Below are 14,955 nucleotides of genomic sequence, written 5' to 3' on the forward strand. Positions count from 1 at the left end.
ACTAAAGATGGTGTTCCAATATTGTTTTCAGTTTTATGAATTGACAAATGTAGTAGCCTGAATATTTTTTTCCAGATTTCTCTGAAAAAGAGCCATTATGGAGATTGCATGAAAAAACTGCCCAAAGTGCCTTTGCGACATAAGCAATTATTTAAAGGTGACAAAATCTAGAATATTTATTTTTTGCCTTTAGCTACATATCTGATCATATTATCCATCATATTTTGTGAGAGAATAGAGAGGATAGGAAAAAAACCTCAGATACTTTAAAATCTATATTATAATTTAAACAATGTGATAAGATTATGGATTGACAAAATATTTTTCTTTAATTATGTAAAATATGATAATTTGTTCAAATGATAGACAAAAGAAGTGTCAAATCTTTTTGAGGATAAGCTTTATCGTTTCTATCCATCATCCCTTTTTTCTGTTCAGGTGATATGTTCATTTTGTGATGTTTGAGAAGAAAAAACAAATAGATGTGTAAAATACAACAAAAACTAAAAAATACAATACTTTTATAATTCTTGAGTATTAAAATCTATAAGTTAACCCAGGAGTCTGCAACCAGTGGCTTTGGCGCTGCCTGGCGCTTTTCCAAAATTGTTTTGATAATGGAAAAATATAAGGTTACCATAGGAGCACAAACATGACATGAACTTTCTTAACGTGTTTCAATGAATACATATCGATAATATATGTATATACATGCACATTTATATCTCTGTATGTATGTATGTATAGATGTATGATATAAATGTATTACAGTATGTGTTGCCTTACTTCTAAGGCTTATATAAAGCGTTTAATTGTATGCGGCTAATAACGCGCTTTCTTTTGTTTTGTTTTTTTGGTCTAATATGGCTCTTTCAAGAAAAATAATTCCCGAAGTGCTGGTTGTAGATATCCTTATTTTGCTTTTATCACAAACGCATGCACATTAGATGAACAAGAACTCCTAATTGTCCAGGTGAAGATACAAATTGACTTAGTTTTGTATGTTATGCAATTTGCTGATCCACCTGCCATGAGAATTATTCACCTTTGGTCAAAAATCAGGTCTGTGAAGTGGTCAGGAAACTGGATCGTTGGGTAGATGGATTAAAAACGTCCAAAAGGAAGAATAAAAAAAGACACGTTGTTGTAGACATTATTTATTAAAACTCAAAGGAAAAATGATTCTTTTCATATTCTTTGTTTACAAATCTTCTGCATAACATTCACGGTGGCTTCAGAGAATATTTTCAGCTATGTCATATATCAAAAGTAAATGCAATTTTCTTCTAAAGGTCATTTCCTTCCCTTAACTATCTCTGCATCATCTCTCCCCCTACCTTTCCTGCGTTGACTCTGTGGCTGGACTCAAACCCCTGCAGCACAGCCGTGATGGAGATGCAATCTGAACTTCCTGTCAGTTTGCGCCGGCCATGTTTGCCGGTTATTGGTGGAAGGCTCGGAGCAGGGCCGGGCGGCCAGCAAAACAATGGCGTCATCAGGCTATTGTGATGTTATTCGTTGTGAGGGTGGGATGAAATCTGGGACACAGTTGCATTCATCGTTCAGTGAGCTCTTCTATACAGTTAAACCCACCGACAGCAATGAATGTTGATTGTGACCTTTGCGGTTGTTTCTTTAAAATACAAGAAAGACAACATGGTTTTCTGGCCGGCAACAGGCTATGAAGCATTTCTTTTCGAGGTGACTGCTTACTATAGGGTACAATCAACGGTCGATGGTTTTTCAATTTAGCCAAACTCACCGACAGCGTTGAATGTTCACTGGAGCAAGCGTAAAGATAACACCCAGCTGGTGCGTTAAGAAACCCAATTTCAATATTTCTATGGCAAAAAATGATCTCACAGTTTAGTTTGACCATAATTTCAACAGCAGGGTAACAAGAATTTCAACATTTGGAAGTACATTTAGGAAATATCAAGATCTTAGATTCCCGAGGCAGTTACACATTAACAAATAACAATGCGGGTGCTTTTAATCATTGAAAATGCTAAATATTTTATTGCTGTTTTTATCAGGCTTTGAAAAGTGCTTGAAATCTGGGTAAAGTGCTTGTAAAGGCTTGAAATTGTTTCCATGTTTCCAAGCAGTCTGACTTGATAGACCACGCATAAACTTTAAGGCATCTAAAACAAGTCTGTTAAAAAATGACGACGATACTGCTCTCTAGTGGCTTCGCTATGCCATTTCCGTTCTTCTTCCTTCTTGATAAATGACAGCGGTTATTAGTTTGTATGGAATTGTCTTATGAAGCGTCTTCGCCCCCTACTGGTCACATCCAAGAAGACCGGTGCATGCCACACCTAAACAGAACACTAGGACATTACGTATCAATTATGGACATTTATTATGGAACATGCAAAAATCAAGTAGTGTTTCCCAGTGGTTAATTGGAATGGAACGTACAGTTTCACCAGATGCTAACGTTAGCATAGCGCTATATCTCCTGCCCGCTGCTAAACATCAGCTTGCTCTACCCCAACGGAGCTTTATCGTCGACGGCGACTTTAATCGGGCATGTTTATTGACTGTACTCCCAAATCCTTACAATTGTGGACTCCCAAATCTACTAAATTGTGGACTGAGCGATTCGGAACTGGACCGTGTAATGTAAGATCAAACATTCGGTTGTGTCCGGGAACTCTGTTTGAAACCTCACAACAAAATCGCTCGAATCACCAGTGTAAAAAATTAGATTTAATCAAGATCGATTTCACGCGCGTGCTGGTTGTTTTCATTAATTCGGGGATGATAATGGCACAAGTAAAAATGACTGTTTCAAATACAATCCAAATGCAAAACCAAACCCCCAAAAAGATGAAAAAAGAAGAAATTATCTGAGCATTGAAGACACATGTGCACCATTTCTTCACGGACTTCTGTTCTAAAGGCAGTGCATATAAAGGGACAGTGTGTTTTATTTAGTGCCTCCTAGTGGTACAAACCAACTTTTATCCAGTAAAACAAAACATGCACAAACTATCAAACCAAAATTAGCCCCCCCCAAAAAAATCATAGGTCAAGAAACTTGTATTTCTCTTTTACCTTTTTAATCACATATTCGATCGGCACTCTGGCGTGTAACACTGGCCCTCGCTCGTACCAGACAACACAGTGTCATCTAGTGGTCAAATGCTACACATTGGTGCTTTGGTTTTGTAAAAACACGTTTAAGGTGTACGTGATTTTTACATTGTTTATGTAACATATATAACTATATATTTATTTTGTGAAGGGTTGATTTTTTGCAGTATCTTGAGCTAAATCCCACTTTTTTTTTAAACAAAATAACCCATTGGAGTAGTTGTTTAAGACAAAATAGCCCAAATATTTGGAGTTATTAAAAACAGATTCACCCATTTAACTGGAGTAAAAGGACAATATGTATTATGTAGCGCCTCCCAGTGGCAAGAATCTTAATTTGAAAAAAAAAAAAATCCCTCTGATTTAAAACATTAGCAAATACATGAACGATATAGGTCAAGAAGTTTGCATTTATTTCACATAAAATGAGCCTCACAATGACCTGACCAAATTGTCAGCCATCTTTCGGCTACGCGTACCCAAAAGCGTTATGATCACTTTGAGTCTCATAGCTTGTTTATTAGCACTTGTTTTGGTTATAATATACAATACAGCGAAATCTAGTGGTCTAATAATACACACTGTCCCTTTAAACTCCAAGTAACTTTTCAAAACAAGTCAACTATTTATATTTGATCACTCTCTTGTAAAGAAGATTATGCAAAACTAAAAATACATTTTAACAGAGATGTCTTGATTAATCAGCGATTAATCAGCGATTAATCTTGTGTAAATGATGCGCATAATTCCGATTGTGTATAAACATGTATACTATTGCACACATTTGCAAAAATATTTTTAAGTTGCAATAAAACAAAACTGCATTCATAAACATGAAATTTGATTTCCTGATACTTGTGAAAACCCACCGTCCTGTCTTCTTGACTTCCACAATCTACAGAAGCACATGTCTCCTTTCATGTCCTCCACATGCTTTTCAACCTTGAAATTACAATGGAAAAGTTTTAAAATAGAGCCGCCGTTTTGTTGATAAGAGTATAAAAAGACATATGTTATTAAAGCTGCAACGCTCTGAATTTTTCCACTAACAAGGACCTTGCACAAAGAACCGAATTGAACTCTCTCATTGATATATGTCGGCTTTGTAAACACAGACCTGCTGCAAACTGTCACCAGGTCTTGTATGCACGTTATAACATGTTCTCATTATGACACTAAGGATAGCGTCAGTTGGCTTTATTTCCTGTAAACTAGAATCAGAAAGGAAGTCATGGCAGCTTATTAGGTGTTTTTAACGGAGGCAGTCTCGGGTGCCTCTTGCATTGCACAAAATGCACCTAAAGGAATCACTTGCTTTATGATAGAAACTTGACTGTTCTTCAAAGAATGTAGGACTTCTATTCCTGCAATTTTCAATCTCTGAACAACCGAGTCAAAAATTACCGGCTCAAAATTGACTTGGAACAGTTTGTTCATTGTTTTTTTTTCAGTTTTTTTGACTTATTCTAAATGAACTACACTTCTTATCAAGGTTATTACACCTTTTTCATAGCAAAATTCAAGCACTTTTGGAGGACTTTCAAAGCCAATTTGAATGTCTCCAGTACCAAGAACAAAAAAAATCAGATGTGAATCATGTATTTTGCAGAGCCACAAATGTATCTTCCATTTACATATGCAATTTTTAACCTTGCATGTGCACTTATCAAGACACGTTTTATAAATCACAAATACGTTTGTTATTGAGACAAAGTATACTGTAGGTATTGGGGAAAATGTCAGTAATATGTACCTTTTTTTTCAGTTGCAGGAAGTCTTTTCCATTATGATTTGCTACTGGGGAACACTACCTTAATTTTTTTGCAAGGCCCATAATAAATGTCCATAATAGCGATGCCGCTTTGTAAGACAAGGCTGCTCAAACTAATGCCAGCAAAAGTTAATCGCGAGGAAAAAATATGCAATGGAAAGGCTGCGTCATTTTTAAGCAGACTTGATGAGAAACACGTCAATAATTCCAAGCAAATACAAGCATTTAACTCAAAATGCATGCACTCCTTAATCCTTGAAAACACAACAATAAAAATCAAGCATTTTCAACGATTTAAAGAAACCCTACAAACCCTGTTTTTTAATTTGCTTTGAACTATATGACCCCCACTTAATCTTGGGAGTTGTTTTAAACAAATTGACCTCATATATATGGCATTTATTATAAACAAAAAAGGCCCATTAAATTCTAACGCTAATCCTAAATGTGATTTGGTCACATTGAGTCTCTTCCGTTTGTGTTGTTTTGCGTTTTTTTAGGACTCGTTTTTGTTCGAACTACACATTAGTGGTTTAAATAATACACACGTTTTGGCAGGTTGTTCTTTCAGGGTTAAAAATAACGCCCCTTTTTGTGAGGTTTATTTTCAACCCAGAAAGTAATGTCAAATTGTATACTGATCTACTGTAGATTTAAACTGGGATAGTTTTGATCCAAATCTGTAGTGTAAGTGCATGGCCAGTAGGTAATAGATATGCAATTGCTTCAGTAAAAAGAAAGACAGCTGTTCAAGCCCCCATGCAGTAAAAATCCCTATTCCAAAAACACCCTACAATGCTCTCATTAAGCAGGATTTGAATGACAGAGTTGGAATTGACAGAAGTGAGAAGGATCTTGCATTTTAAGGTCTTCTCTGGCCGCAGGAAGAAGGTGACAGGAAGAAAGATCTGGGCCATTGAGTGAGAATGAGAGAGGGTGTGAGCAAGCTAGGACAGAAAAGAGAAGGACGGAAGGGCCCCGAGCTGACAATGTCAAGCTAATGTGAATGACAAGGTCTGCGTGCACATCAGCCCTGAGAGCAGCCTGCATGTGTGGGAGATGGATGATGGTGGATGAAGGCAAAGTCAGAGTGGGAGCCAGAGAGAAATCGGAAGAGACAAGGGGACGGAGGAAACGGGGGCCGGGTTTTCGGGTGTCCAGCCGTCAAAGAAGATGGCCTTAATGGCATGGACAGCTCTGACATTTAACTACTGAGTCATCGTTAGATAAGAGTAGGCGATGCTTTCTTAAGGAAATCCAAATGTGCAGACGCCTCTTAAAGGTAATGCCAAAGTCTTAAATATACAAAATAGTACATGGTCTATATACATTCAGGGTTCGTACAATCGCTTGAAATTTTAATGTAAAATGGAAAGGGCTTAAATTTTGGATGAAGTGCTCGTAAATGCTTGAAATTGTTGCCGTGTTTCTCAACAAGTCTGCTTAAAAATGTCACCAACACTGCTCTTTAGGGCTTCTCTTTGCCATCGCATTTCTACTTCCCTTGTGATCAACTGTAGCTGGTATTAGTTTGTGCAGCATTGTCCCCCCCTTCAGTCGTGTCGAAGAGGACAGGTGTATGCTACACATAAACAGGAGACTCTAAAATGTATTAGTGCAAGGATTACCAATCAATTATGGAAATTAATCATGAGCCATGCAAATAATTAAGGAAGCGTCTCCCAGTGGTAAATTGTAATGGGAAAAACTTCCTCGACTGAAAATGTAAGCTACATATTACTTTATCCATCCATCCATTATCTGCACCGCTTATCCTCAGTAGGGTCGTGGGGGTGCTGGAGCCCATCCCAGCTATCTTCAGGCATGGGCCGGAGGACACCCTGAACTGGTTGCCAGCCAATTGCAGGGCACACAGGGACAGACAATTCGCTCGCTCATTCACACCTAGGGACAATTCAGATCGGCCAATCAACCTGCATGTTTTAGGAATGTGGGAGGAAACCGGAGTGCCCTGAGCAAACTCACGCAAGCACGGGGACAACATGCAAACTCCACAAAGGAGGATTGATCTCATTACTTTACTATTTATCTCAAAGACAAATATATTTGCCATGTACTCAAGATCTAAAAATCGTGTCTTGATGAATGCACACACTTAGTAAAAATCCCAATACTAAAGGAAGATACAATCATTTTTACGCCTCATTTTTGTTTCCCAGTAACATGCACATAACATCATCTGAGTTAAAAAAAAAAGTTTCCCTGATCAATAGTTAAACAATTATAATTCCATGGTACGTAAGTTATTTGTAAAAACAAAAAAGGTAAAAGTACAGTAACTTTTATTTGTTAGACACTTGTGCCTTTAAATAGGGTTTGTTCTTTGGTTTCATTGTAAAATAGAGAAGATGATTCGTCTCAAATTGAAGACCAGTCTGATTGATGTTGAAGTGGAAAAGCCACAGTTGCGTTTATCAAGTAAGGATGCTGCTTATCGCCTGCGGGTGCAGACCGGCATCCTCAGTCTGTCTGCTGATATCAAAAAGTTACGTGATCTGCATTTTTCCTTGAGTTAATGCTCACCTGCTCCCGCATGTGGTTGTGCGTTTGTGTGATTTGGTGTGTTTTTGTGTGCATCTTGACTTCCTCTGTCTCGTCACAGTGGGAATGTTGTATTTATCCCGTGCTCTGCAATGACAGACACACAAACATATGCAGGAAATTACAGAAAGATCCTTGCTGGGAGAACAAAAGATTAAACTTGACTTGTCTCTGTCTGAATCTCACAATTGAACCTTAATTGGTCACTATTTGCTGAACTCACGCTTATCCCTGAATGTAAATAGTTGGCCATATTGGATGGGTCCGCCAGTTCTACTTTAAATGTATTTTTTTCACAAAAAAAGCTGTTTTTTTCAGATTTATTCTTGAAAATGAGTATTTTCAATAAACTTAGAAATGTATAACGGTTGTATACTAAAAAAAGTAAAGGATAGAAACATACTTTTTCTTTTGGAAGCTGAGGGTTCAAGCATTCTCTTTATATCTCGATGCCTTTATTGCTACAGAACAGAATTTTTTGTAGGCCTTTGAAAATGAGTCAAAATGGAAAAAATTGGAAGGCACTAGCTTTCTCAATTTGAGAAAAAACATCTTGCATTGAAGGATTTAATTTGTTCTTTTTTTTTACCGTTAACTGGGAGTCCACGTGCAAGTTTATGTGGGCTAGCAAAGCGTAATGTCATGGGAGAGGAACAAAGCAGGGAGGAAGCGAGAAGTGAATAATAGCCACTAGAAGGCATGAAGAGTAAGAGTACCTAACTCTCACATTATCCTCCCTTCCTGTGAGACGCACACACCCAAAAAACGCATGAGAGACTCCTCAGGGCAGCAAAACACTCTCCTTGTCATTATAGTCACCCGGCCGAAGCACCCTCCTGTTTCCCCGCACGATCCATGCCGTGTCATTCACATTGTGTTGTAAAATGGCCGCATCAATAGACTCATCGGAAAACGGAGCGGGTCTCTTCCGCTCTGATTTTCGAGTGTGTTAATAGCCGGCAATCACACTCTTGAGTTGTGCCTTGTCAGGACCGAGAACCAGACGAGCCACGCTAAGCCCAAAACGAATGAAACCGAGTGCTATCGTGACAACCGATTCTTGCTTCCAGACTCATATTTCACATTCAATGATGGTGATTTATCAGGCAGGATTTTGGGAATAACGTTATTACAGTAATCCCTCGGATATCGCGGTTAAAGGGAAACGGAACTCCCTCTGAATCGATAAAATCCGTAAAGTAGAAACCTTTATCTATTACTATTATTCAACTAAAACGAGGGTTGGCATGGATTAGAGATAAGATCTGGGGCCCGAACACGACTAGAACTCGGGTCCGATCTTAAAATGTCAAGCATTAAGCCAGGCCGGTCGGGCTTCTCTCTTACCGTTTTTTTTCCCCATCAAAGAGTATTTGCACAGTATGCATTTACTTTTACTCAACCAATTATTTGGATAAAGAAAATGCTTAAGAAAATATCAGTCCAACTTAAAATCACTAAATCCAAAGACATTTTCCTCCTCAGTGTTAAAAGGGTAAAAGAAGCACGGCTTCCTCCTTCCACTTCCCTTACGTCAGATGTCAATTCTTCAGTTCAAGCTTTACAAACTTTCTTTCTGCTTTTTGGCCAAATCTTTCAATGTTTGCAGCTTATAATCTGCAGAATTTGATTTTCTTTTCGATGCCACTGTGTTCGGTTTTACTTTCATTCGCTGCATGTCGCCGAGTTGCGCAATTCGAGGCCAAACCGTTCATTTAGGCGCTGCACTTGATTCGAGGGACTCCAAGTAAACCCCAAGCTGCGTAGTTCAGCCGAAACCCACAATTTGGCGCTGAAGTACGCACAGCAGGGGTAAATCTTTATGTTTACTTTGCAGGCAAATTAAAGCTTCTGGTTTATTTCGGGCTCATTTATCAAATCAAGTTAATCTGTCAGGTTCGGGCGGGTTTGGGTTTATATACCCTCCGGTTGGGTCGGGCTGAATTTCCTACCCCTAGCATGCATACGTACACTGCATAATAACCCTAGTCAACAAACAACGTGCTGACACAAAAAAACATGCCAGACTTAAAAGCTACGTCCCGAAAATTGTGATTGGAAACAGTGAAAGAGTCAAATAAGACTAAATAAAAACAAGAATAGGAAGTACTCACTGCTTTCAACTGAACATACCACTTCTTTTAAAGAACCGTATGATAGGTGGAACAAAAATGTGCACATTTATCAGGAAATCGCTATTAGTGTTGTGTGCATGCAGGCATTGGGAGGACGTCTCTATGGGTAGGAAGGAATTTTAGAACACCGGTCTAAAGATGTGGTCTCACAGAAGCATGCACAGAAAAGTATACCCCAGGATAGTCTGATGTGAAACTAGTCTCTATTATTTAAAAAATGTACTCAAATTTTCTCACCCCCCCGTTTTAATAATAACACACTTACAAAAGACAGCTACCCCAATATGTACATATATCAGGGAAAGGTGATCCGTACAATGTAATTTGGGCCTCGTGCTTTTAGAGGGAGGTTTGGGAGGGGCACCGGACGAGTTGGAAAGTGCAAGGGGTTTGTGGGATATGCGGTGAAGCTGTTTCAGGGGATTGGTTTGGACTTCTGAAAATAGATATGGCACATACACTTCAGTGGCGATACTTTTGCACGCACATTTACTCCTGCAAAATCATAACGAGTTGGGACAGAAAATAATTAATCTCTTTCATGATTCTCTCATTTGGTTAAATCACAGTACATACATACATTGCATCCTCAATTTTAAGAATGAAATTCAATCTTGTCTTTGAACAAGTTACACCAGATTTAAAGCTGCAGGCACAAAAAGCCATAAAAATAAAAACTCATTCACGTCCATTTCTTACATTTTAACCGCGCGGTGAATTTGGCGTCGACGCCTTTGGCTGCAGAACGCCAACAGCACCTCGTTTTAGGTTGCATCGTTTTTCAGTTCTGTGAGTTGTTTACGTCGCGTGTTTTCGGATCATGTGCCATTCAAGGTGGCGATAACAAAGATGAGCACATATTTACTACTGTGCCGAAAGAAAACGCGAATAGGTGTGTTGTGTAAAATGTATATTTCTTGGCGAATGCAGAAAGCCAACCATACTGTGGAGCAGAGGTGGCCAACCCCGTCCTCGAGAGCCGCATGTCCTGTTTGGAGTTTCTCTGCTCCAATAGAGGTGATTCCAAAATTGGCATCACCTGTATTGGAGCAGAGAAACCTCCAAAATGTGGAGAACAGTGTCGCATTGCAACACAGACATTTCTTTTTGTGTCGTCGCCCCGTAATGCACCAAATGTAATTCGTTTGTCATCGGTCCTCGAGGATTAAAAGAAACTTGAGTGATCTGACACTGACGCTGTTTATGAAAGATAACCTACACTGACGTAAATTTGGATGTATAAATTGAGGACTTGATTTGTGAGTGAAAAAATTGAAATAGTGTGAGTACTTTTTGAATTTTCAATTGAATACTGTTTTGCTTCTGTTATGTATTTTACGAATAATGTTTTAATATACATTGACTAATTTATCCTCTATATGGGTGTCATACATGTTTCCAGACATCACTGCGGTGTTTTGTACTTAGAACACATGGGTTGTGGAAAAGAGCAGCTTACTGTTTTCCCCTATGCTGCCAATGAAAATAAATGAATAAGCCGCACCTATGTAAAGTGTAAAATGTAGCAAAAAAGTAGTCTGGTAATCCAGTATCTATAGGACAGACTTGTGCATTCATTCATCACCCAAAAGTTCTTTAAACAGAGATTGTTGTGGTGCTTAAATTTTTGAGTGAAGTGCTTGCAAATGCTTGGAATTATTGCCATGTTTTGCAGCAGTTTGACTGGATGGACCACAAACTAATTTAAACAAATAAAATGAAACAAGTCTGCTAAAAATGACTCCAACACGCCTGCTCTGGTGGCTTCACAGAGCCATTGCATTTTAATTTCCCTTGTGATTAACGGCAGCTGGTATTAGTTTGTTTGGCCTCGTAATGTAAAGGGTCATTGCCCCCTAGTGTAGAGGCCTTAGAGGACAGGAGCACCAGACCAAGATGCCAGGGGGGGTGCTGTTTTAACAAACGATGGTTTGAAGACGGAAAATACAAACAATGGCTAAAACGTGGAACAATTTCATGCCCAGCATGCTGCAACGGGAGAGTCAGAGGTCTCCAGTCATAGAAAATGTAATTCACGAAGATGACTAGCTTAACTATGATTCTTTTGCTAACCATATTCTACATGCTAAATCTAAAAGGGGAACTAATAAATGATGAAATGTGTATTCCAATAAGGATTATCTATAGATTTTTGACATTTATTACGGGTCATGTAAAAAATTTAGGGTTGCATTTCCCCGAGGTGAGTTTTTTCTTTTAATGGTACTGGCGAAATTGGAAAATTGACTTTGAAAGTGCTTAAAATGTGCTTGAATTTGGCCATGAAAAAGGTGTAAGAACCCTGTTGGAAAATAAAAAGTAATTGTCTGTATTTTAAACATTCCTTTCCGAATAAAACGAGAATATGTCATTTTGAATTGATGTCATTTATGGCGGTACGGCCTCATACCATAAAAGGTGAGGGTGTGCGTGGCATCCGGCGACAAATGCGGGTTCGGTGGGGGTGTTATGCAGACCACAGTCAGATGTTTCGGCGCCTCCATCATGTCTCGACCTGAACGGAAGAAAATAACATTTTGTGTGTTTAGTTCATGCTATGAAAACATTTGTTAGTGGTAAGTTCTTTGGTATTGAGCAGTAAAATAAGATGGAATAACTCTTCAAAAGTGCTTCATCTCCACATATGTCACACTGTTTTGTTTTTTATTTGCACAACATGCCCACTCACCACCTATAAAGACTGGGTGGTCTCAGGAAGAGCTCACTTTCATGTAGGTTTGCCCCCTATTCATCTTTTTTTTAGCCCTTTAAAACAGTACATCAGGTTTCAGTGAGCTCAGCACGTTGGGCTGAGTATCTAAAATTACATTGTCGGTGGCTTTGTTCTGTTGCTTCTATCCAGCCTGTCGCCAACTACAAAAATGGTCATTTTTAGAAGTCGTGTTGAAACAAAACATTGAGAGAGTTTGAAGCAAGCCACCCATAATGAAAGGGGTGTCTGCTGAAAAAGATCCAAACTTGTCTCCAATTGTAACTCATCTGTGGCCAATAAGCTCATTGAAATTACACTTGAGTACAATATTTAGAAATGTATTTTGAGCCCTTTGAAGACAATACTTTGGAGAGCGATTTTCCCACCCTATCCTTTGCCATAAGAAGCATTTCGTTCTTCCCAAATGTTCGCCCGAGGTCACAATATCATGCGGCGAGCAAGGACTTCTTTCTAAAAATATCCGAACGTGTACAAAACACGTTCCAAAAAGCCCCCGAAGCTCAAAGTACACATTTGCATGCAGATGCTAAGCCCGATCTCTTATTGGAACTCTTTTTTTCTTGACGGGCAGTAATTCTAAATCTTTTGTTATTTAAAGCAGTGTTCACAAAGCTCCCTTGAAACCCGTTTGGCACACAAACGCCGTTGTAATAAATTAACTTAATGCAAAGAAATTATGGTGACAATCTGTATACGCAGTTGCTAAAGAAAACGGGGATCTCCCTCAAAAATGGTGGAAAGGTGGCTCGCTACAAAGAAACTTGTCAGGAAAATATATTTCTTCAGAATTCCGTCCGGCCGGATCGCAGTGTGGGAACAATGGCTGACCTTGGTAGGATGAAAAATTGCCTCAATTGTTCAGATTTGGCTTTGATGTTAAAATAAAATGAGACGGGTCGGCACAGGAAGCCTGTCACAGAGAAATTACATCTTTTGTGCTGCCTTAGAATCTTATTTGTCATTTCTAAATCCGCATTAAGGAGTTTCTTCTCTGTGCTCTTCGGCTCCCGCAACAGTTCAACTTAAATACGTTTTGGTGATTAAAATTAGCAAAGGTAATTGTACATCTGTAGACAAGCTGCCCAAAGTTTTAGTCACGTTGGGTACTGAATATTTGCTTTAAGTCTGAGCGAAAAGAGAATCCGTGGATAACGGTATTTTTTGGACGATAGAGTGGATCCTAACAGTGTAAGCGTACCAACTTTGCAGAAGCAAATGGCGCATTGTAAAATTTTAAATATTTAAATAAAAATATTTTTATTTACCCGTTTCTTCTAGAATCTCGATTTTTTTTGCCCAGTTGGACAGATAGTGAGCTTTAAAGTCCAAAGCTGCACAGTGGACAATTTATCCTGTCGTACGAACACACATTGTAAAAAATTTGCATTGAGAGGTCCGTGCTACATTAGGCTTTTAGCTAGCAGTAAACTAGGGTTGACCTCTTCTGTGTCAAGAGCTAGCGTCTATGTCTTCTCTGATGAAAGTAAGGGTTCTTCCACCCTAAATGCTCGCTTGTTTTTATGTTGAAACCTAGAGCTGAGTCGAGAGCTAGGGTAGTCGTTTCTTTTATTAAAGCTGGTGTTCTCCTCACCTCTGAAAACTTGCTTAATCTTTCACATTTAAAACGAGAGTCTTATTCTATGCTGAAAACTAATGTTGATATATTCTAGTCGAAAACTAGTGTCTTCAACTTTTCTGATGAAAGCTAGAGTTACTATCTTCAACCTTAAAAGCATACTTAGTCTTCTATGTTTAAAGCTAGCATAATTTTCTTCTATGTAGAAAACATTTTTGATCTTCTGATTTGTTCAAAAAAGCTTACATAAACATTTGCAAAAATTTAGCAGTAGGGTAATTTAGTAGCTTCTAATGGTCTCACACAATTGGTACAGTATTCTGGTTTTATAAAGATTTATTTTATTTTATTTTCCACAATACCACAATTTTTGTGCCTCATAGAGTGGACTGTGTATAAATATACTTTAGTTTATTTTACTCATTATTTGTTATTAATAAGTGTATTTGTTTTTCATTATTACGAGTTTGAATAGGATGTTAGTTGACTATTATTGCGTGGTTCTACTTTCTATGGACTATTATTAGCTGTTTAAATCATTGTTACTATTGGCCAACCGATTGCTGTTCTTTGATTCCCACACTCTTTGGGGCGTATTTGTTTTTGTAATACAGAATATTTGATCAAATTAAAGGGCTCATCCCTGTTCTCCTTGCATTTTCAAAACCTGTGGATGTCTTCACTCCTTATTTTGAGTCTCTACTAAAACATTTTTTTTCTTACTGAATTAATTTCCTACTCTAGCTACCGGATCGATGCTTTTCCTGTTAAACAGCCTTGCAACAGCTTGATGTTTAAATGTACAATTTCCATGTTGCAAAGAAATATTTCTAACTTGAAAATTCCTCAATTTTCTGCCGCTTTTATTTGTGCATATAATGGAACACAATGTTTATTTTATTTTTTTTCAATCCGAAATTGCTGCCAGCTAAATGAGGCATGCTCCAAATGAACAGACGTTTGAACTTTTAATAGCACACTTGTTAATCATGAAAATGATAAACAGGACTGACTTTTTTTTTTTTTTTTTAATTCTTCTTTTGTTAAACTCTCACAGTAATTGTGTTTGAGTCAC

The 14,955-nt window shown here is 38.2% G+C and overlaps 1 long non-coding RNA gene across 1 annotated transcript in view; it reads right to left on the bottom strand.

Annotated features, from left to right (window-relative positions):
* Positions 1-1,141: 1,141 nt before the first annotated feature.
* The window catches only part of LOC148355265 (uncharacterized), a 54,132-nt gene continuing 40,318 nt past the window's right edge, over positions 1,142-14,955 (bottom strand). The window contains exons 3-4 of the long non-coding RNA XR_015852276.1: positions 11,981-12,085; positions 1,142-7,522 (exon numbers count right to left, since the gene is read on the bottom strand). This is a non-coding gene — a long non-coding RNA (uncharacterized LOC148355265). The remainder of the gene's footprint in view (positions 7,523-11,980; positions 12,086-14,955) is intronic.

Source organism: Urocampus carinirostris, chromosome 12 (genome assembly GCF_059441175.1).
Source record: "Urocampus carinirostris isolate Australia breed hairy pipefish chromosome 12, RoL_Ucar_1.0, whole genome shotgun sequence".
In the NCBI taxonomy this organism is placed as follows: domain Eukaryota; kingdom Metazoa; phylum Chordata; class Actinopteri; order Syngnathiformes; family Syngnathidae; genus Urocampus; species Urocampus carinirostris.